Source organism: Pleurodeles waltl, chromosome 7 (assembly GCF_031143425.1).
Source record: "Pleurodeles waltl isolate 20211129_DDA chromosome 7, aPleWal1.hap1.20221129, whole genome shotgun sequence".
Lineage (NCBI taxonomy): Eukaryota > Metazoa > Chordata > Amphibia > Caudata > Salamandridae > Pleurodeles > Pleurodeles waltl.
This window is the reverse complement of record NC_090446.1, coordinates 1,377,081,747-1,377,105,039: the sequence shown is the minus strand read 5'-3', so window position 1 is coordinate 1,377,105,039 and position 23,293 is coordinate 1,377,081,747.

The window sequence follows — 23,293 nt, the reverse complement described above, 5'->3', positions numbered from 1 at the left end:
TCCTCCATCTGCAAGATGGAGGATTTCTAAAAGTCAGAGTCACCTCAGCTCAGGACACCTTAGGGGCTGTCCTGACTGGCCAGTGACTCCTCCTTGTTTTTCTCATTATCTCCTCCGACCTTGCCGCCCAAAGTGGGGCAGTGGCCGGAGGGGGCGGGCAACTCCACTAGCTGGAGTGCCCTTGGTGCTGTAACAAAGGGGGTGAGCCTTTGAGGCTCACCGCCAGGTGTTACAGTTCCTGCAGGGGGAGGTGAGAAGCACCCCCACCCAGTACAGGCTTTGTTACTAGCCAGAGAGAGACAAGGGCACTCTCCCCATGTGGCCAGCAACATTTCTGGTGTGTGGCAGGCTTGTAAAACTAGTTAGCCCACACTGGAAGTCGGTATGTTTTCAGGGGGCATCTCTAAGATGCCCTCTGGGGTGTATTTCACAATAAAATGTACACTGGCATCAGTGTGCATTTAATGTGCTGAGAAGTTTGATACCAAACTTCCCAGTTTTCAGTGTAGCCATTATGGTGCTGTGGAGTTCGTGCATGACAGACTCCCAGACCATATGCTCTTATGGCTACCCTGCACTTACAATGTCTAAGGTTTTGCTTAGACACTGTAGGGGCACAGTGCTCATGTACTGGTGCCCTCACCTATGGTATAGTGCACCCTGCCTTAGGGCTGTAAGGCCTGCTAGAGGGGTGACTTATCTATACTGCATAGGCAGTGTGAGGTTGGCATGGCACCCTGAGGGGAGTGCCATGTCGACTTAGTCATTTTATCCCCACCAGCACACACAATCTGGCAAGCAGTGTGTCTGTGCTGAGTGAGGGGTCCCCAGGGTGGCATAAGACATGCTGCAGCCCTTAGAGACCTTCCCTGGCATCAGGGCCCTTAGTACCAGGGGTACCAGTTACAAGGGACTTACCTGGATGCCAGGGTGTGCCAATGGTGGAAACAAAGGTACAGGTTAGGGAAAGAACACTGGTGCTGGGGCCTGGTTAGCAGGCCTCAGCACACTTTCAAATCATAACTTGGCATCAGCAAAGGCAAAACGTCAGGGGGTAACCATGCCAAGGAGGCATTTCCTTACACGCAGCATCTGTGATCCTTGGTGTGATCGCGACACTGCAAAGTTGACTCCTTGCACCTTGACCTGCTGGATTCATGGATCCCGCCTTGTTGTAAGGAACCGACACCTCACAACTGATGCCACATCACCTTCCCTGCAACCGTAAGGAACCAATGCTTCACCTCCCCTGCTTAGCAGTAAAGAACTGACACCTCTCCTCCCTGGAAGCAATAAGGAACTGACGCGCACCCGCTCCAGCAATGCCTCACCTCCCTGACTCTGGGCAATGTCTTTGTTTCTTAATTATTAAACCACTAAAGGTGTGGGGTGTGAGACTAGAAGGAACTCGACTGTCAAGCCCAGTTCAGGGGGCGCTGGCTAAGCGTGTAATTTCCAGATAGAGATAAAGGTGGGGGTGGATGTGGATGAGGCTGTGTCTACAGGAGGGAGTTCCCTTTACAGACTAGGTGGTCTCACAAACATTATAGTGTCATGCTTCATCATTTGACCACCTAGCCCCACCCAGGTAAGATGATACTACCTAGGCGGACTCAACCTCGTTGTTAAAAGAACTACAGAGGGAGTACTGGGATTGAAATCTGACTGGATAATTACAGGGATCCAGATAGGGCGTAGATAAATAAAATTACCTTACAAATCACCTATTACGATTAGGGAAAAATTTAAAGGAGGTGTATGCAGGTAAGGCTAAAAGTTATGCTAGGGACTCAGTTGAGATTGATGACTCACGGAGTCCAAAAGTCAGGGACCAATGTCTTTGTTTCCTCATTGTTTTCCTTGGTACTGTACCCGGGGTCTGTCCGACTCCGTGACCAGCCCGCACTCCCTCACGAGTGGTGTCGGACTGTTGAAAATGACCCCATCAAGATGGCGTGATAGCCCCAGTTTGAGCTATTGTGTTTCTAAGCACTATACTAAGATTTCATCTCTGAAAATTTGCATCTTGATTTATGTAATTTTGGCCTTGTTTTACTCAGATAAATATTAAGTATTTTTCTAAACTGGTGTGGTGTTCTTTGTGGTGTTTTCACTGTGTTACTGTGTGTGTGTGTGTGTACACACATGCTTTACACATTGCCTCTGAGATAAGTCTGACTGCTCGTGCCGAGTTACCAAGGGAGTGAGCAGGGGTTATCTTAGCTGTGTGGGCTCCCTTACCCTGACTAGGTTGAGGGTTCCTAGTTGGACAGGGTGCAAACCACTTCCAACTAGAGATCCCATTTCTAAAACTGGTGATCAATGGTAGGATAGCACTTGTATTTGTACTTTACATACAGTGATTGGTGCACACTACTTCCATATAGCAGAGTATTACACCCCAACATACTGGTTTGATTTTTTCTCTCTTTTCAACTTTTGAGTTTGAGTCACAATCACCTCGGTCTGATGAGCCATCTTTTGGAGCTGCAAATCTGGTGTTTGAGCAAGAGAGCTTGGAGACCAATTTGGTGCCTCAGCTCAAAAAGTTTTGCAAGGTGCTCAAATGTCCTATTAAAGGCCTCACTGTGAAGTAGGAGCTGCAAAAGGCGATGAGGGCCTGGTTTGCAGCAAAGGAGTCTGGTGAGCCCACAGAGGAGGAGAATGCTAGTGTTGATAGACAGGAGCAGAGCCTGCATGGTGATTTTGTGGATAATCAGGATCTGCCTGGGAGGATGCACCTTCCAGGGCAAGCAGCAGTGTTTCCTCAAGAGGTCTGACCCCAGAGGAGCTGGAGAACAGGCAGGCGGCCCGGAACGGAACTGGAGAGACTAAGGTTGGAGCATGAAAGGGAACTCCAGTTAGAACTATCCAGGCTCTCCTCATCGTTTTCCAAGGTACTTGTAGTACGGGTGATGAGGAGCCGAGAACTTTAAGATGGCCGCTGAGGTGGATCCACTAATAACTTCCCTACCTACACCAAATACTCAATTCGGGGAAAGGACGCAGACAATAAGCATGTCTGCTTAAAATAGGAGCTGTGAATGCTGGGAAGACCCCGACGCGAGAGGCGGAAGGACCAGGGCCAAGCGAAGACAAGCGGAAAGGTGAAGAGACAAGTGAGGAGATGACAAAATCTGAGGTAGAGTACAGGGTGAAGAAAGGGGACTGAGCAGGAGTGACGAGAAGGATAAGTTACTTACCTGTAAATCCTAGTTCTCTTCCAGGGGTATCCTCATCAAAGTCATAAACATTGAATATTCCAGCCCACGTGCGGGGACCCCGGAGCATATCTAAACACACATGTATATGTATGAAATATATATGAAAAATAAAATTTTAGTAGATACTTTCAATACAAGTATAATGTATGCATGTGTAAGACAGCAATGCAGTCTATGTTGATAACTAGGCTAAAAATGCTTTATTTCTATGGAGTTTTTTTTTTTAAACATACATTAAAGCCTTCAATTAAAGTTAAACCTTTCTGAAGCCCAAGTAGAAGTCATAGAAAGTATAAGCAACACATTTTAAAACAGAAAAACTACATTGAAAATAAAGGAGCATTATTAGCCAATAGAGTACTAATACAGTAGAACAAAAAAACTGGCACCGTGCCTTTAAGACCCAGAGCACGTCCAGCATCCCACCATGCCTCAGGGGTGAGAGTGAGGTGACAGTTGGTTCAAAGTTAGGTCAGTACTTTTTTACGGTTATGAAGCTCAATATATTAGACACATGGTCATCACTGCACTTCTAAAAGAATTGTGTCCGGGGTGGGTTGTTTATGACTTTGATGAGGATACCCCTGGAAGAGAACTAGGATTTACAGGTAAGTAACTTATCCTTCTCTTCCAGGGGATCCTCATCAATAGTCATAAACATTGAATAGATTAGCAAGCCCATCCCCTACTTCTGCGGACTGACTGATAGAAGTGCAGGAAAAGGCAATTTCTTATGCAAATAAATTCCTTAGAGACGCTTGACCAACTTGCGTGTCTGCTTTGGCATCTGAATCTAAACAGTAGTGCCTGGTAAAAGTATGTACAGATCTCCATGTGGCAGCTTTATAAATCTCGGAGATGGGTACGTTCTTAAGGAGGGCTGCAGTAGCCACCTTCCCTCTCGTTGAGTGAGCCTGAGGCCTAGCTGATAACTGCTTGTTAGCCAATCGATATGCAGTCAAAATACATGACACTATCCATCTGGAAATAGTTTGTTTTGAGGCAGCATCGCCTGTCCTCATATGCCCATAGTTAACAAACAGACGGTCATATTGTCTAATTGATTTAGTCTTATCCAGGTAAAATTTGAGCACTCTCTTAACGTCCAGGGAGTGCAAAGCTTTCTCCGCCGGAGTAACCGGATTGGGGAAAAATGTCAGAAGCGATATCGTCTGATTAATGTGAAAATCCGACACCACCTTAGGCAAGAACGATGGATGAGTCCTCAGGACCACTCTGTTATCATGGAAAACCGTGAACGGTTCCCTCGAAGATAAAGCCTGAATTTCACTGACCCTCCTAGCTGAAGTAATGGCTACCAGAAAAGCTGTCTTCCACGTAAGGTGTTGTAAAGAAGCTTTGTGGATGGGTTCGAACGGAAAGGCCATGAGTCTAGATAACACCACATTCAATTCCCATGGGGGTGAGGGTTTCTGAATGGTGGAAAGACTTTCTTCAAGCCTTCTAAAAAATCCTGGCATGGTAAAGAAGGATTTATGAGAGGGCGATTTGCGATAAGCTGTAATGGCAGATAAATGTACCTTAATAGAGGAGAACTGCAGACCTGAACTCGCCAGATGTAGCAGGTAAGGCAATATGACATCCTCCTGAGCCAAAATAGGATTGTGATTGTGCTGTCGGCACCACATGTAGAACCTCTTCCACTTGAACACGTAGGAGCGTCGCGTAAATGGTCTTTTAGACTCCTTTAAAATGTTCATACATTTCTGTGAGAGCCCTAGATGCCCATATTGCAGGAATTCAGGAGCCATGCTGTGAAGCTCAGCGAGGGAAGGTTGGGAGAAGATTCTTTCCACCTAGTCTGCAGAGGAGATCCAGTCTGCACGGCAACCTCCTGTGCGGTTGCTCTGACAACCGGAGAAGATCTGTGTAACAGTATTGTCGAGGCAATTGAGAGGCTATGAGTATCATCCTGGGGTTCGACCTGTAAAGCTTGATTACCGCTGGTATCAGGGGAATCGGTGTAAAGGCGGAGAGAAATATCCCTGACCAGTCTATCAACAGGGCATTCCCTTGAGTCCCCGGACGGTAGAACCTGGACGCGAAGTCTGGGCATTTTCTGTTGACTTTGTCTGCAAACAGATCTAACTGAGGCTGACCCCACCGCTGGAAGATGTCTGCGACAACTTCGTTGTGAAGAACCCAATCGTGGGCGTCTATGAGGGTCCTGCTTAGGAAATCTGCCTCTAAGTTTTGTTGTCCTGGGAGGTGGACCGCTGTAAGGGACATCCCCCTCGCTATCAACCAGTGCCAGATGGTTTGAGATTCCAGAGACAGGGAACGGGATCGGGTGCCCCCTTGTTTGTTCAGATAGTACATCGATGTTGTATTGTCCGTCTGGACCAGAAGAGATTTTCCTTTGATCGATGGTGCAAACGATTTGAGAGCAAGGTGAAACGCTCTGAGTTCCAGTATGTGATGATAAGTCTGCTCTTCACTGGACCACAAGCCTTGAGCCTGAAGAGGGCCCAGGTGAGCTCCTCACCCCTGTAGTGATGTATCAGTTACCAGAGTGTCTGAAGGAATGGATTGGTCAAACTGAGCCCCGACTAACAGGTGATGTTTGTGCATCCACCATTGCAACGATTGCAGAACTCCGGTAGGAAGAAGAATTCTGTCCTCCCATTGGGCTGTGTGCTGATTCCACTGATCCGCCAGAGCCTCTTGAAGAGGTCTCATATGCAGCCTGGCATTCGGGACAATGAAAATGCAGGAGGCCATGGAGCCCAACAGAGATGTTACCTGATGGACTGTAGGTCTGGGAGTACTGAGGAGAGTGTGACACTTCTTCGTTTTTGATAATAGTCGTTCTTCCGAAGGATACACTCTTTCTAGCTTGGTATCCAGTAGTTCCCCCAGGTAATGGAGGTTTTGAGTTGGTATGAGAATGGACTTCTGGAAGTTGACCTGCAAACCCAGAGAGCTGAACGTATTGAGAACCAGGTTGAGATGGTTTACAGCCTGTTCTGGGGTGGAAGCTTTGAGCAGCCATTCGTCTAGGTATGGATAAATAAAGATTTTCTGTTTTCTCAAGTGTGCTGCTATCGTTGCCACACATTTGGAGAATGTCCGAGGGCCAGATTTTAGGCTGAAGGGCAGCACTTTGAACTGGTAGTGTTGAGAAGCGATTACAAACCGGAGGAATTTTCAGTGTTTGGGTACAATTGGAATGTGAAAGTATGCAACCTGAAGATCTATGGAGCACATCCAGTCTCCTCGGTGTAGCTGAGTGAAAATTTGATGAGGAGCTAGCATTCTGAATTTCTGTTTCCGGGTGAATTTGTTCAGTAGTCACAAATCCAGAATGGATCTGAAAACCCCTTCTTGACCCTTTTTTGTTACAAGGAAATATCAGGAGTAAACTCCTTTTCCCCTTTGAGAAGAAGGAACCTTTTCTATCGCTCTCTTTTTCAACAGGATGCAAACTTCTTTGCGTAGTAACGAGTGGTGGGCAGACGTTGACCTGGTTGGTGGTAGAGGACGTGGAGGGGATCTGACACGAAGAGAGTATCCATTCTCTACAATGATTAGCACCCATTTGTCTCTTGTTATGGCATGCCACTCGTGAGCGAACTTTGCAATACTTCCTCCAACTGGAGTGGTGGACAGAATTAAGGGAAGCAAATCCTCATTGCTTGCCTGAGGTTTTGGGGGTAGACTGGAGTGGTCTGCTTGGTCCGCGATCTCTTGCAGTTTTGCGAGACTGAAACAGAGGTCGCCTTTGCTTTTGTGAGGTCTTTGGGACCAATGAGGGGTTTGAACCCTCTGTTGGTAAGGACGCCTGTCATAAGGCCTATACATCCGCCTAGAGTCTTTTCGCCTCTCTAGTCCCACTTCCCTCGTTGTGTCAACTTCTGACTTCATTTTAGCCATCTCGTCATCAGTGTGGGTGCCAAATAAGGAGTTACCATTAAACAGCAGGTTTAGGATGCAATTTCGTGCTTCCTGCTTCAACCCTGTAAGCCTTAGCCAAGAAGACCTTCTTGCACAAATGCCATGTGCGTATCCGGGGGCTGCCAAGTCCACGCCATCCGCTGATAATCTGATTGGCCACCAAACTCCCCTCCTGAAGGATCTCTTGGAAGTCTTGCCTGTCTTCCCTAGGCAACTTCTCTGCGAACCTGTTTAGGGAATCTCAGAGGGACCAGTCGTATCTGCCCAACGATACCTTCATAACTGATGCTGATGCGCCACACATTTTTCTGCCCAGCGAGTCCAGATGTTTGCTCTCTTTATCTGGGGGAACCGTTGACGATGAAGCCACCGAATGTGTCTTGCGGGCCGCGGCTAAAATAACAGAGTCTGGTGGGGGATCAGCTCTGAGAAATAAAGGATCCTGCTCTGGGGCCTTGTATTTCTTTAGGATCCTAGCTGGCGCTGAACGCAGGCTTGCTGGTGTCAGAAAAGTTTCCATCGTCGGTTGAAGGAGACCAGGCACCAGTGGTAGAACTGCCTGGTACATGTTCAGTGATGTAGGGTCTAAAAAATCACCGATGAAGAGGCTGACGGCTCTGGAACGTCAATGTTTTGTTTCTGGGCCCCTCTAACTAACTCGTTGAAGGTCATTATGTCGTCCACTGGGGACACTCTAGCCGGCGGGGAATTTGTCAAAGTCGGAGAATAGTCCCTGATGGAAGAGTTAGATGATGTGGACCACGAAGAAGTTCTCTGCTGATGTCGTGATCTAGAAGACCTCGACCTAGATCGCCGCCTGGAGCGTGACCTGCTCCTGGATCTTGACGGACTGCGTCGATGTCTAGGTCTTGGCTGGCCAGATGTTGGGCCAGCCCGCTCTGTGTGCGTCGTTGGTGAAGGTGTTCGTGGTAATGACGCTGATGGTAAATGCATCCATGAATATTGTGAGTCTGGAGAAGCCAGTGTCTTGTTAAGGCTCTCCGACCATCTAGGAGACAGATTTATGGGTGAGATGTGTCCCAGCCATGACGTCCTTGATGCTCCCGATGACCTACTCCATATAGAGACCACTGGACCTTGTAGAGGGAGATCTGTCTCGGCAGCTGGTTGTGCTGTCGCCTGTTCCTGATGCGTTGCTCCTTGGGAGACAGGTGTAACTGGTGATAGCTGTCTCAACGTCGATCGACGGTGCACCGTCGTCGATGGAGGCCTACGCACCTATGAAGCCGATTGAGTTTTAGTCTGGTCTGGTCTCGAAGTTGAGCATCTCGACTGCGACTGCTGGTCCGTTGCATGCATATGTTTCGACGTCGTATGTTGAGTGATGGACCACGATGAGGAACGCCTCCGCTCCGAACGAAGCGGGGACCTCGACCTCGTTCTCGACGTCCAGGGCTGGAGCGACTTCGATGGCATATGAGCACTCCTGTGTTCACTCAACGTCGATCGGTGAGTTGCGGTCGACGGAGATCTATCCCGATGAGGGAGATGAGCCTTCGACTTCATGTCTTTTGACATTGGTTGAATTGCCGTCGACGGCGTCATAGATCTCAATGCCTGGGGATGCGACGACGGAAGGGATGACGTCGAAGGGGAACAGGCAGGTATTTTCTTACCGGCTGATGTCGATCTAGCTCGTCATGCATCAGAAGGATCTTTAGAAGTTCTGGGAAGAGAAGATGATGATGTTTTTTCTCTCTCATGAAGCCCATGAAGACGAATCCTTTCTCTGTCTTTTAAAGTCCTTTTAGACAGATTTTTACAATGTCTGCAGGTGTCAGGGCAGTGACTCAGAGGCAAACACACTATGCGCACAGAGTGTTGATTTGACTGGGCCTTCTTCTGCCCACAGGAAGGGCATTTCACAAAAGGTGAATGGATTTTAAGAAAGAAAATAATCACTTCACTCAGGAAATAAGTGAAGACGTCGAGTGAAGCCTAAAAAACAACGTTTTTAGATTTTCTTTCTGTTGAAAACACCAGAAAAATGAGAGTTCATTGTCCAGGATCCTCACAGAAGAAGCCGGAAAACTAACTGACCTAACTGTGAGCCAACTGTCACCTCACTCTCACCCCTGAGGCATGGTGGGATACTGGAGGAGCTCAGGGTCTTAAAGGCACAGTGCCAATTTTTTGGTTCTACTGTATTGACATGCATGCAGCCTATTGGCTAATAATGCTCCTTTATTTTCAATGTAGTTTTTCTCTTTTAAAATGTGTTGCTTATACTTTCTATGACTTCTACTTGGGGTTCAGAAAGTTTTAACTTTAATTGAAGGCTTTAATGTATGTTTAAAAAAAAAAAAACTCCATAGAAATAAAGCATTTTTAGCCTAGTTATCAACATAGACTGCATTGCTGTCTTACACATGTATACATTATACTTGTATTGAAAGTATCTACTAAAATGTTATTTTTCATATGTATTTCATACATATACATACATATACATGTGTGTTAAGATATGCTCCGGGGTCCCCGCACGTGGGCGGGAATATTCAATGTTTATGACTATTGATGAGGATCCCCTGGAAGAGAACGGAGGACTTCCAGGAGCGGTGATCATAATTCCAGAGCTGCGACTCACTGGAGGAAACGGGAGGATCCAGGAGCAAGACTACACCACAACCACCTATCCAAGCTGTCCCTGAGTGAAGGAGGAGGCTATGGGACCCAACGCCATGACTCAGGAGTGTCGTGGCATTTGGCAAGTACCTGGAAGTGAAAAGTGGTGGGCAATGTTTTGGGCCACAAAAGGGAGCACTTAAAAACACTTGGCACAAAGTGTGAGACACATTCACAACGCTTCTATAATACCAACCTCATAGTACATTTGGGTGACGAAGCTCACAGGCTGCTACAATAGTACTGTCCCTCCTGTTAACCAGCCATGTAGACCTGAGTACAACTGTCTTGTTTTTTTCAAGGGCCACTCTATTCTGGAGCCGGGACCCCTTTGAAAATGGAGTAACATATCAGCTTGACCCTGAAAAGAGAAGATCGACTGGGTTTCCCATGAAGTTGGGGAGAAGAAAAGCAGCCTCACCACTTATTTTGATTTTGATCAGATTTCTGTAAACAGCACCTTATCCCTACACCTCTGGACTCTGCATCTCTCTCCTGACTATAAATAAAGGGGCGTAACAAGGAACAAATAAAATCTGGGGAAAGGAGTGAAAAGCCCACACAACAAGGGTAAACCTCAGTACTACAGTATTGTACCTGGGGTCTGTGTGATCCGTGACCGGCCCACACTCCCTCACGAGTGGTGTCAGACTGTTGGAAAGGACTCAGTCAACACACTGTGATAGCCGCAGTTGGAGCTATTGTGTTTCTAAGTGCTATACTAAGATTTAATCTTTGAAAATTCATATCTCTACTTGTGTATGTTGGATTGTTGTCATTTTAGTCTTGTTTTACTCAGATAAATATTGGCAATTTCCTATACTGGTGTGGAATACTTTTGTGGTGTTTTACTGTGTTACTGTGTGTGTATGTGTACAAATACTTTACACATTGCCTCTGAGATAAGCCTGATTGCTCGTGCCAAGCTACCAAGGGGATGAGCAGGGGTTATCTTAGCTGTGTGGCTCCCTTAACCTGACCAGAGTGAGGATCCCTACTTGGACAGGGTGCAAACCACTGCCAACTAGAGATCCCATTTCTAACACAAAGGAATTCACACATTCGCAGGCTCAGGTATGCATATATATATATATATGCACGTTGATACAACTACAGACATTTTGGAGTATGCACACTTAAATACACACATACTCACCCACACAAACACACATACATTCTTATAAAGACAAACATGTGGATGCACATGCATATATGCAAAGTTCCGACATGCACAGATACAGGGATGGTCAGAAATCTCAGAAATACATACAAGCATGTTCACATAATGATGCATGCCCATATGCAAAAGGCCTAGTTAAGCACCCATGCACGCGTGCACACACACACACACACACACAAAAATTCAGAGGTAGCTGGCACACCTGCACCCACATATACAGACACACACAAACATTGATACATAAACACCCACTCAAAAAAAGGATGGATATTTACTACTAGCCTTTTGAAACGAGAACATGTGAACCCCACCACACATCGTCCACTGACTTCCTGCCAAAACTACAGCAATATCTCACAGAGCTATTTATCAATCTGACCGATTTCATTGCAGCATATTTACCAATACGCTGTTTACTCCTTCCCAGATGGCACGTCGGCAAATCCTCATAACCTGGGCAATCACTCTGTTGACAGAGCATCACTCCTGCTGCTTCCAAAACGTGGACATTTCCTCTCCGTGTCATGCCACACTGAAGTGTGCTTATTCAGATCTTGGAAAAGTAAGAAACATAGGCTGTTCAGCCACTGATCTTTTGGTATTGAGTCTTTTTTTTTAAAGTTTGTTTTTGCCACTAGCACTGAGTTAGTTATGATTATTCTACAGTGCCAAGAAGCACTGCTCTTCATAAAATTAATATACCATAACATGCTCATAAATACACTGACCCGCACACGTACATGGGTTATAATAGGTAACTACATGAATTCTCACACACATTCATAAATGCAATCAATATACACCAAGGAAGGAGCCCTCACATACACACTTGCTTACAGAGGCAAGTCCAGACGCAGCTAGTGTCGGGACAAAGTGGCGGGGCACAAAACAACAACATTAAAAAAACGTACCTGCTGCATCGCTGCATTGGCTCTTCAGGCTCCACTGTGCAGTGCAGGCACAGGCCCCAAGCCTGCTCTGTGGCCATTCTAACACTGCTCTCATTCTGCTGGAAAAATGAGAGCAGCGTCAGGATTGGCCTGAGTGCCCTCGAATTGCGCTCCCAAGCAGGCTGGAGGTCTGTGCCTGCTGTCTCCAACTTGGCAACACAGCTCAGGCTGGAGACTGCCCAGTGCGCATGTCGGTTTGCCCATCCTGACGCGGCTGGCCAAACCCACATGCGCACTGAGGGAAGTGCACAACACTCCCCTTCCATGGCTGTCATCTCCCATGGCCCCTTCCCCTGGAAAAATAAAACAACAATAAACATAGTTTATTATCTTTTTATTTTTCAAGTTTTGCAGCCGCTGCTGCTGGCGGGGGAGCCATAGCAGAGAGCCGCCGCTGGAGATGTCTGCATAAGTATTGTTGGACACGCACAAGGCAAAACACAAACACACATACATATTTTAATTACACACAGGCATGCCGCTGCTTGGTGTTCTACTGACAATTATCTGCATCAAAATTTATGTGGGCTGTGTATAGACTGTCTGGACATCACCTGCAGAAGACCAGGCTAACGCTGGACCAGATCACAAATGAAGTACTGCACACTCTGTTGTCCTCTCAGGGTACCTGATGGGAGCTGTGGCCCCACTGTTGGAGAAAGCGCACACTTGCCTCCATAATGCATTACAATACACAAAAGAAACACTTTCTTACTCTCCAGCAATATGTTTTTGCGCTTTCCCTATTTGATCTTCTCAACTGGATGGAAGCTGGACTCACCACAGTAGTAGGTTTATATTTCGACAGTCTCCTCTTAGACTTTTCAGCTTTGTGGGATTGAAATGAGCCCCCAGCCCAACATCCCATGAGTTTCTTACTTATGGCAGGATCCGCATAGTAGTGTCCCTGTTGTGGCCAAACCCACATGGTGTACCCCAACACACACTGCGTTACAGACTCTATAGGCCAAGGGAGATGCCTGGTGGCCTGGCTCTATAGGGCCTTCGAGCCCATGCCAGGGTGTCCTTACAGGCTCTACGTTGTAACTGGGATGATGAACTGGGCATAGCATTTAATGATAAAGATTAACAGGCAATCCTACAATACCCATCCTAAATCCTGCATAATGTACGCTTTTGTTTCATCCAGAAATGTATACTCACAACACAAAGACTGCAGATTATATTCCCGGGAGCTTCCACGAAATGGCTTTGATGCTAGACGACCCCAGCATACCTGGTGCACATGGACTGGGGCTTTACACAATAAACTCCTTCCGCACAACGGTCCTGTAAGTGCTTAAGCGGCTCACAGATAAACCACTCGATAGACCAACTGAATACTCCCTGCATGTGGTACGTCTTGAGGGTTATCATCGGCCCAAAGCAGCTAAAGTTACAACCCGATTCCAGGGTATAGCTCTATTGCTCCCATGCAGAGGAATTACTAGTTGGTGGAAATACCAGACTACCCTCTCGCTAAAGACGTGGCACACTGATTACCAACACTGGGCCCAAGCAGAAGGTACTACCGTGAGGCGAGAGGAACGGAGTGGGCTGAGATGTGTCCTGGTAGCTGACTTTTGGGGCACCTTGTGCAGGCCCATAAATTAATGATTAGCATTAACGACCTCCCACCTTGAACACAATTAGTCCTGATTCATACACTACTAGCATTCAGACACCATGGAGCCTATCCACTCCCTCCATTCCGACATCTCCCCCCACCCCGCCTCTCCCCCTTCCTTGGATTACACTAGACAAATGGGCTTTCTTCTGCCTGTCCTCCTACACAACGAACCTTTTATGCCCCTTCCACCCTCCTCCTTGGAGCAGTTTCTTCTTGTCAATTATTGTTTCTCATCTCATGGATGATTATCTTTATCACTAGGCAATTGACTTAATTTGATTGCTGGATGTTATATTTCCTATATGCACTGTAAGATAAAGTGTTCTCAATGTCTTATATGTTGTACCTGACCCTTTGACTATGATTTCATGTTCTTTCTATTAAAACAATAAAGTGTTACGGCTCTGTCATCCCTTTTTGGTAAGTGTTCTATCAGTCTTCACCAGTGTATAAGTGTCCTCCTTTGTACTTGGGTTCGCTCCTGGTTTCTGCCCCCATCCTTGTCTAGTGTTATACGTTGTCTTTCGTACCTAACAGTGACAGTGTGCTATTGGTGCTTTCTCAGGAATCGCCACTGTGTTTCCAGCTGGACCCACAAGAGCGTGTCTTGTGTATGTAAGTACTATCCTTGTTTGTGCTCTAGGGTCCAGAGACAGAATCACTTCTGCCTCCTCCTTTCTATGGGGCCGGCAGGGTGTCTATCTGTAAGAGCAAACTGCACAGAGGCATTGACATTCCCTGTCACTGTGGGAGGTTCTGCGTCCTACTCTGTGTACAACCCCAGCGCGTTTGTCTATTAGTATTCCGTTTCCTGTTTGTTCACACAAGGGTTGCTCTGCTTTTACTTTCCTGTTTCCTGTGCCTGTCCATAGCTGTCCTTCCTGTGTATGCCTTTAGCTGCTTTTCTGGCCCAGTATACTACCTCTTTAGGATATTAGGTGACCTCAAGGGGTGTCCCAACCAGAGTCCTATCAGACCCGCCCAAAACCGTGACATAAAGTGGTTTTGCACACTGTTGTTTTTTGCATGAGGAAACAAGGCTTGAAGGAAGAGGAGGAGTCAACACCTCACCTGAGGGTGGCCACAACATGTAGCTCTGCTGCATGCCTTCGCTCCTGACCCACTCCCGCCCTGCTTGCACTTGGCCCTTTTAGCCCTCTGGGCACACCACCTAATGCAGTTACCGCCTGGCATTACCATCATCACTGGAGGGGCTCTCATGATGCCCCGTTGCCATCAAGCACTTCTCCACACTTTCTCCGTACTTCCTTGATGTCGCCGCCTTTATCCAGGGAGCCTCCACCTAAGTCCAGGAAGGCTTGGGGTGAGTGTGTATACAGCCTTGGGGCTTTGAGCCTATTGTTACCGTCGCCGACACTTGTTGACGCCCTTCTTGGTATCACACAGCGCAGTGCTTCTTTTTGCATTGGACATCCCCTTTCTTACATCTCATTTGTCCTGTGCTATTCTTTATGATTAGCTCTCTCACTGGCACCTGGGAGCATTGATGTAACACCATTGGAGAGTCAGAACGGACTGCATAGTCTCTGCCATCTGCTGCAAGGTTGTTGGAAGAAGGGTGATCTGTTACTACCAATCTGCAGTGAGGGACAGAAGCTCGGCCTAGTGGGGTTAGAGAGGCTGTAGGCATAGAGTCCTCAGCAAAAAGCCAAAGCCACCGTATCCGCGGAAGCAGCCCAGCAAGGAATGGGTGCGGCTTGTGATGATGGGGTACACACACTCCCAGTATTTGCTGTAGACTGTCTCACTACAGTACGGGAATAAGAAGAAGTGATGTCTGCCTCATCTGTTCATTATTCATATCACTCTGACTTAAGCTCTCAGCAGGTTACTACTTGGACTTTAGCCCCAGAAAGATTGTTTATACCACACTAAGGCATTACAGGCCAGATGTAGCAAGCATTTTGCATGGTGCAAACTGCGAAAATCGCAGTTTGCGCAATGCAAAATGCCGATTGCGATGCTCATTCACAATTTGCGAGTCGGTACCGACTCGCAAATTGTGAATGCGACTCGCAAATAGGAAGGGGTGTCCCCTTCATATTTGCAACTCGCATCGCTATGCTAAATTGCTTTGTGACCACGAATGCGGTCACAAAGCAATTCGAAGTTACCACCAGTGTCACACTGGTGGTAACCCATTCGCAAAAGGGAAGGGGTCCCCAGGGGACACCTTCCCCTTTGTGAATGTTGCCAAAAAGGGTTTTTCAGAGCAGGCAGTGGTCCAATGGACCACTGCCTACTCTGAAAAACCGAAACCAAATGGTTTCGTTATTGTTTTTATTTTGCAACTCGTTTTCCTTTAAGGAAAACAGGCTGCAAAATAAAAAATAAAACTGCTTTATTCAAAAAGCAGTCACAGACATGGAGGTCTGCTGTCTTCAGCAGGCCGCCATCCCTGTGAGTGCAAGGACTCGCTGTGGGGTCGCAAAATGCAACCCACCTCATTAATATTAATGAGGTGGGTCTTTGCGACCCCATAGCGACTCGCAGACGGTGTCTGAGACACCGTTCTGCATCTGATTTTGCGAATCGGAAATTGCGAGTCGCACCGACTCGCAATTTCCGATTCGCAAAATCGGAAAATGCTACATCTGGTCCTACGAACGTTCACTACAATGGGTGACAGCAGCGATCAATTGTATTCAAGGAGATAAGTCATGACAATTAAAAAGTACCGTTGTAATGAAGCGGCAAGAAACAGTACAAATAGTGAAAGGAGGTAAGAAAAAATCAGCGCACATAGGTGCCTTGGAAGGACTAACCTCAATTCCTGAATTCTTCCCTACAGTAGTTCCAATTACAACTGAAAATGGGAAAACATCTAATGGAAATACCGCAATGATAGATGTACAATTAAGAAATAATACATCAAATGGCAATATGAAATAAGTGCCGAAAACCAAAGTGAACACACAAAGAAAGAGCATTGCTCTCTCTATCTGATAAATCTAGAAGTTGCCTCTGCTCTAAGATCTAAGATTACACTCTACTTGACAAAGAATTGAGTCAGCTCCCTTATACACCTGGAAGCAAGCCACCCAAAGAGACCTTGGAGCTAATCAATAGTACACCGAGCAATGTAACAGAGATTGAAGCGAATAAACCCTGCTCTCTGGATTTTCATTTATTATGATCATTTCCACCGGCAAATGAGCATGTAATCATCAAACTTCAAAACTTTAAAATAAAACCTTCAAACCCTTCAAACATTACGGAGGGTACTTTAATCTAAACTACTGCTGCTGCTGGAAACAACAACATCCAACTCTTACTATGCCCTGGAGATCCAAACAGTAATATTAAAATCTTTAAATGGCCTGTCTGTTGTTAGAAAGGCCAATGTTGGAATGGGAGCTTAAACAAAGGAAGCTACTGTCGGCCAAAAGCACATTCCTTCCTTGTCAGGGCTCTCCAGCCCAAATTCATTTAGAGTTTGGCCTTAGCAGGCAGAATATAAGTAGCCTGGGTTCTTATTTGAAATTTTGTTACGAACTACGGAATGACCTAAGACCCACCTTAATTTCAATTGTGTGGAAAGCCAAAAGCGATCCAAGGAACATCAAGGCTCACAATTACTTTAACTTGGCCTTAACCACATACAAGGCTGAGGAGTTCTGGGCTTTCACCATTTCCCAGTCTGCATTGAACAGAGTTATAGATTCAACTGGGAAAAAGATCTCATCCTACTGGACAAAGCTGTAGTGTCTAAAAGATCTCATGCATGGATGGTCAAGGGTTCATATGGTCCCCTTAAGTCTCAGCAATACTTAGGGGTTTTGTATGGGCTAAAGCCCAAGATTAAGCTGCTGCGCCTTCGATTGGGTGATTTTCAAATGTGTATCAACTCTCTTGTTTGGAGAAGATCGACTGTTGGCTCTACATGTCGGCTTTGTAATTATCAAAAGGAAGACATTAGTCATATTGTCTGTACTTGACCAGCACTCATAGAACAGAAAGGGCTGTTGAGACATTGCTTTATTAGAGCTTCTCTATGTACGTGGCGGCAAGCAGTTATAGCCCGTCTTCAAGGAGAAGATGCGATGCTCTGTGGAAAATTTCTTATGTTTATGTGTATCACAGAGACAAAGCTAGCAACGTATGAGCTTTTAAGGGTTGCTTCCAGTGGCTCTTGTATTCAGTTGGTGACATGCTACAATTACACATTTGTTCTGGTTTATTTTATGGGAGCATTAAAGTCAAACCTTGAAGTATTATCTCTTTATATTAAATGTGCTAAGGTTATGAGTACGATTAATTTTGAAGTTTTACTTTTTATTTTGTACTGGTTTTTGTAAAATCTGTAATCCTGAATTAGCACCCAGCAGATTTTTTTTCTTTATTGTAAATTCTTGAATGAGAAAGCATTAGGTAAATCCGGTATGCTAACATATATAATTGGTACCTCTAAGATCTGGAAATAAGCTAAGCACTAGGCACTTTGTCAAGAGTGCTCTATGAATTTATACCAAGGTCTAATTTGTCGTTTTAGGGCTATCATTTCTGCAACACAATTATGTGAGATTTAAAAGTTAATATTTTAGAATATTTCTAGAAATACTGTAATGTGATTTACGACTTGTACTAACACCTCACTACTCAAATTCAGATATCAGGTTGGGGGTTAAAGTGAGTCATAAGTGTGTAATGTAGGTGATGACACAGTTAGTTTTATGTGTTATGATGGTAAGTATTGGGTGATGTTTAATTTTGTGATTTTATCTTGTTAATGTTAATATTGTACGTTTTAATTAACCAAATAATAAAGCATTACCTTACCACTTTCCTTACGGAATACTAAAAAAAAGTCCAGTGCAACTCAAACTGGCAAAAGACCACAGAAAGGAAACAAAGAGAATGGGGAAGGAATAGGAACAGTTTATTCACTGCATAGATTATTTACAGAACCATCACTTGATCTGAATGCAAGTACTGTGATAACTGCTCCTCCCTGTTTTCCGATATTTAATCGTCTCAGTGGAGTTAGTGCCATAAAAAAATCTGCCTTTCATCAGATCACCATTGCAAGAAACAGACTCAATGAAGGCTAACTCAAATAAGATAAAAGTAAAGAAGCCCTTGAGGAAAACGAAAGGAGCAAATCACAGAATTACTAAGAGAAAGAGCCTAAGAATAAAGTTTGGTCCAACAGATGCTCCTATTAGTACTGAGGTAAGCGTAGTAAGCGGTCCCATAAATAAAAAGGCAAATCTACAGGACGTGCAATTAGGGAATAGATACCTACCTCCACTTGGAAAAGATGCACAGAATTTGCTTACACCAAATTTTACAAACTCCTTATTACCATCTGATAGTAGGTTTCTTTTTTGTGCAGACGCGACAGAAAGCTCCAGCTGTGGTTCTTCCTCTTGGCATGAGCCAATATTCACTCAGTATTGAGTCCTTGAAATAGCAGATCTTTTTGTAAATGGGACTTTCACTCTCAACAAGCAAAGGATCTTGATGCTAGTGCAAAACTTTCAGCCACTTCAATCTATTATCATCTCTGAAAGAAAACTGGTGTCCTTTTCCAGTAACCAAGACTCTTCCCCAGTTCATGTAGAATTTTGGTCTAATGTGATCCCCTCGATAGTGTGTCGGGAAAGTGAAAGACTACACATAAATGACTTTGATATAGTGCATATTCCCTACAAATCTCCTGCTCTGCTGTTTTTTATGCAGGCGCCAATTAAGGCAGTGAAACATACTATTATATGAGTTCTCACTGGCAATGAGTGTAATAATGGATCCACGGACATGCTTACAATAAGCATAAGTGGAGGAAAACAGATGGAACCAAAGCCTCCCAAAATCGGCTAAGCAATTATAGATGCCTTTTGGTTTTGGCTTTCAAGCAAACTAAACAAAAACAAATTAAACAGTGATTCTAAACTTCCTTTTCAGTGATACCCTATCAATTATCTCTTGCAATCTGGCTGGATTATAGATATCTAAATTGCACAGCCTGATGAGATTTTGTCCAGCAGATATTTGTCTCCAAGACACGTGGAGCCTCATTACAAGTGTGGTGGTCTTACGACTGCCACACTTACTGTGGCGGTCTGGACTGCCGCCCATGTGGCGGTCCAACCGCCATATAACAACACTGGCGGTCTGACTGCCAGTGAACCGCCAGCCCTGCTAGGATCTTGGATACTGTTGGTCTGGTGGTGGCGATACAGTGCTGCCCTGCGGACAACGACCTTGTTCTGTCAGCCTTTTCATAAATCCACCATAAAAAGGCTGTAGGATAGCAGGTGCAGGGGGCCACAGGGGGGCACCTGCACTACCCATACACATGGCATGGGTAGTGCAGGGGCCACTCTGCCCAGCACCCTTGCAATGTTCACTGTCTGCATTGCAAGGGTGCTGATGCACCCTACTGGCTACAGCATTGCCACTTCCTCGATTATGAGCTGTAGACAATGCTGTAGCCTGTTTCCCGCTAGGCTGGCAGGTGGAAACTCAGGTTCTGCCCGCCGACCACCGGCGGGGAGGGTGCCACAAAGGTGTCGGCCACCCTGTCAGGAATTTGGCAGACGTGCTTTTCCGTCCGCCAAACTCAAAATGAGGACCTGGGTCTATAGCAAGATTTGACTGAAATAACTACTTTGTTATTTATGTTCCTGCGATAAGGGTTAGGAAAGGACGTGCCAAGGGTGGCCTTTTTATCCTCCTTATAGTTGAGATACAGTGGAACTATGAAATAATCCAACTTCCGTGCAATAACATGCAATGCATCCAAATAAAACTTCCCAAAGCAACTGTTTATTCTGCAGGCACTTTATTTTTATTAAACATCTATGTCCCTCCCAGCCCATCAACTCACTGATGAATGAGATATTTGACTTAACAGAATCTGCCCTCGAGTCAAGAGAAAGGTCCCAATGATAATAATCGGAGACTTTAATGTGAACATTTCAAATGTCACAATAAAAGCATTTAGAAACAAGGATCTAGAAAAAGCCTGGTCCATTCCCGTTTCTGTTTTTTCCGTGGACAAATGTGGTAGAATGTTATTGGAATAATTGAATGAAACAAACAGCGTGATTTTAAATGGAAGAATGGAAGGGGATGTCCCAGCTGCTTGTACCAGTAAAGGGGTCACAGGCCACTCTATTATTGATTACATCATAAACAGCTATGACCTTTCTAAGCAGTCCTCGCCCGTTAAGGCTGAGTTTGTTCAAGGCAGTGAAGTAGTAGGAAGGGATACCTTTAATCACCATATTAAAAGTGACAGTTGTCCCGCCCCGGAAATGACGTCATATCCGGTGGCTGGGACTTCCGGTGTCCCAGAAAGCCCACCCCGGAAGTGACGTGCATGGGGGTGTGTCATGTGGTTTGTGACCTCATGGTGTCACGTGTTAGCCCTATGTCTGGGTCCTAGCCCCTGGTACTGGCCTATGGGCTGTGTAAAAAGTATGACTTAGTGTTGTGCAAGTGGTTTCAGAGCCTGAGAGGGACAGGTCTGGACATGTCAGACAATCATGCCCAAGTGGCTGTTAGGGGGCCTCTGCATAGGGCTGCAAAGTGGGCGGTCTGGCCAAACCTCCACACTGGTGGCTAATCCAAAAAAAAAAAAAAAAAAAAAAATGGGAATGGTCAAATGTTGCTTTTGTTAGAGCCAGCCTATCAATTTAGAGAGGTAAATCTAAAACAGAGGTGTGCTTACAGCCTTTCCAGGGGTCACAGAGGGGGCTAAATTAGAAACTGGCCCAGTAATTAAAAGTTTGAAACACAACAGAGGTTGTTGTGGCATGGCTAATCTAAAACAGCTGTGTGCCTATAGGCTATCCCTGGGACACAGTGGAGGCTAAATTAGAAACTGTCCCTGCAATTAAAAGTTTGAAACACAACAGATGGTGAGGGGCATAGCAAATCTAAAACAGGTGGGTGCCTACAGCCTTTCCAGGGGTCACAGAGGGGGCTAAATTAGAAACTGCCACTGCAATTAAAAGTTTGAAACACAACAGATGGTGAGGGGCATAGCAAATCTAAAACAGGTGGGTGCCTACAGCCTTTCCAGGGGTCACAGAGGGGGCTAAATTAGAAACTGGTCCAGTAATTAAAAGTTTGAAACACAACAGATGTTGTTGTGGCATGGCTAATCTAAAACAGCTGTGTGCCTATAGGCTATCCCTGGGACACAGTGGGGGCTAAATTAGAAACTGGCCCAGTAATTAAAAGTTTGAAACACCCCAGAGGTTGTTGTGGCATGGCTAATCTAAAACAGAGATGTGTCTACATTCTTTCAGGGGGGTTCCAGAGGGGACTAAATTAGAAACTGGCCCTGTAATTAAAAGTTTGAAACACTACAAAGGACATGTATTGCTAGCCTATAACAGATGCCTATTTCCAGGTCCCACCAATCACAGCGCCCAGGCATAATTACCACTGTGAGCATAGTATAAGAACCCCCCATCTTCACAGGCCTCTTTTTTCTAAACTACCTCCTGACATCTGTGGCACGCAGGGACGCATCAGGACATCATGGCTGGAAACATGAAGGGCAGAGTTCAGACTGGTGCTGCTAAACATCTTCTACTTAAGGTCTGTAACAGTGTGATGTGTGTATGTGTTTTACTATAGTTTAACAATGACATTAGCACTAACCTGTTTAACTATACATAGACACGTAAAAATGCATGTTTTTAAAAAATAAATAAAAAATAAAAAAAATTAAAAGTTATTAGTGTATTTTTGAGATACTGTAATTACTTTGTGGGGTGATTTTGTTTAAATGTTACTAATGGAGGCCTGTGCAATGTATTTGTCTGTATTTTTATGGGGCTGCAATTATTTAATGGGGCATATTAGTATTGCTTAACTTATACTGGCTGGTTCTGGGCCTATGTATGGGACCTGTATTTTAGAAGTTCTGCACTTATTTTGTGGTTTGGTATTGTTTAAATGGTACTTGCGGGGTAATGTACTATGTATAGGCCTGTATTCCAGACCAGTACCACATGTATTTAATTAATTGTTCCTGATTATTTTACAAGATGGCTTTTACGTGTTTCTGCATACTTGGGTTCTCTGCAATTGCAAACTTGGGATCTCTGTAATTAAGACGTCCTGGTTCACCCTGGGACCCCAGAGGGAGATAACATATTTATCACCTCTTTATATCAGTGGTGCTGGCATAGTAAGATTGTACCCTTGTCTTGTCCAAGGACAATGAAATATTGTGACCTGGTATAATTTATATTAGATTTCTAACATTAACAGTATTTCAGGGAGCTGCTCTCAGAGCCCACGGGGGCTCTAAGAGCAGCTTCAGGCATTTTTTTTTTTTTTCTTTTTTTTTTCTTTTCATAAAGCGTAGAGGTGCATGTATTCACCTCTACGACCTCGTTATAAAGTTAATAATGCTCGGCTCAAAGCCCGCGGGGGCTTTGAGCAGAGCTCTGTTCACTTTATAACGAGGCCTCCGCGGCGATTGTGGCCGCCGGGAGACCTCGTTATAAAGTTAACAGAGCTCTGCTCTTTCCAGCCCAGTACCACATGTATTTAATTAATTGTTCCTGATTATTTTACAAGATGGCTTTTACATGTTTCTGCATACTTGGGTTCTCTGCAATTGCAAACTTGGGATCTCTGTAATTAAGACGTCCTGGTTCACCCTGGGACCCCAGAGGGAGATAACATATTTATCACCTCTTTATATCAGTGGTGCTGGCATAGTAAGATTGTACCCTTGTCTTGTCCAAGGACAATGAAATAT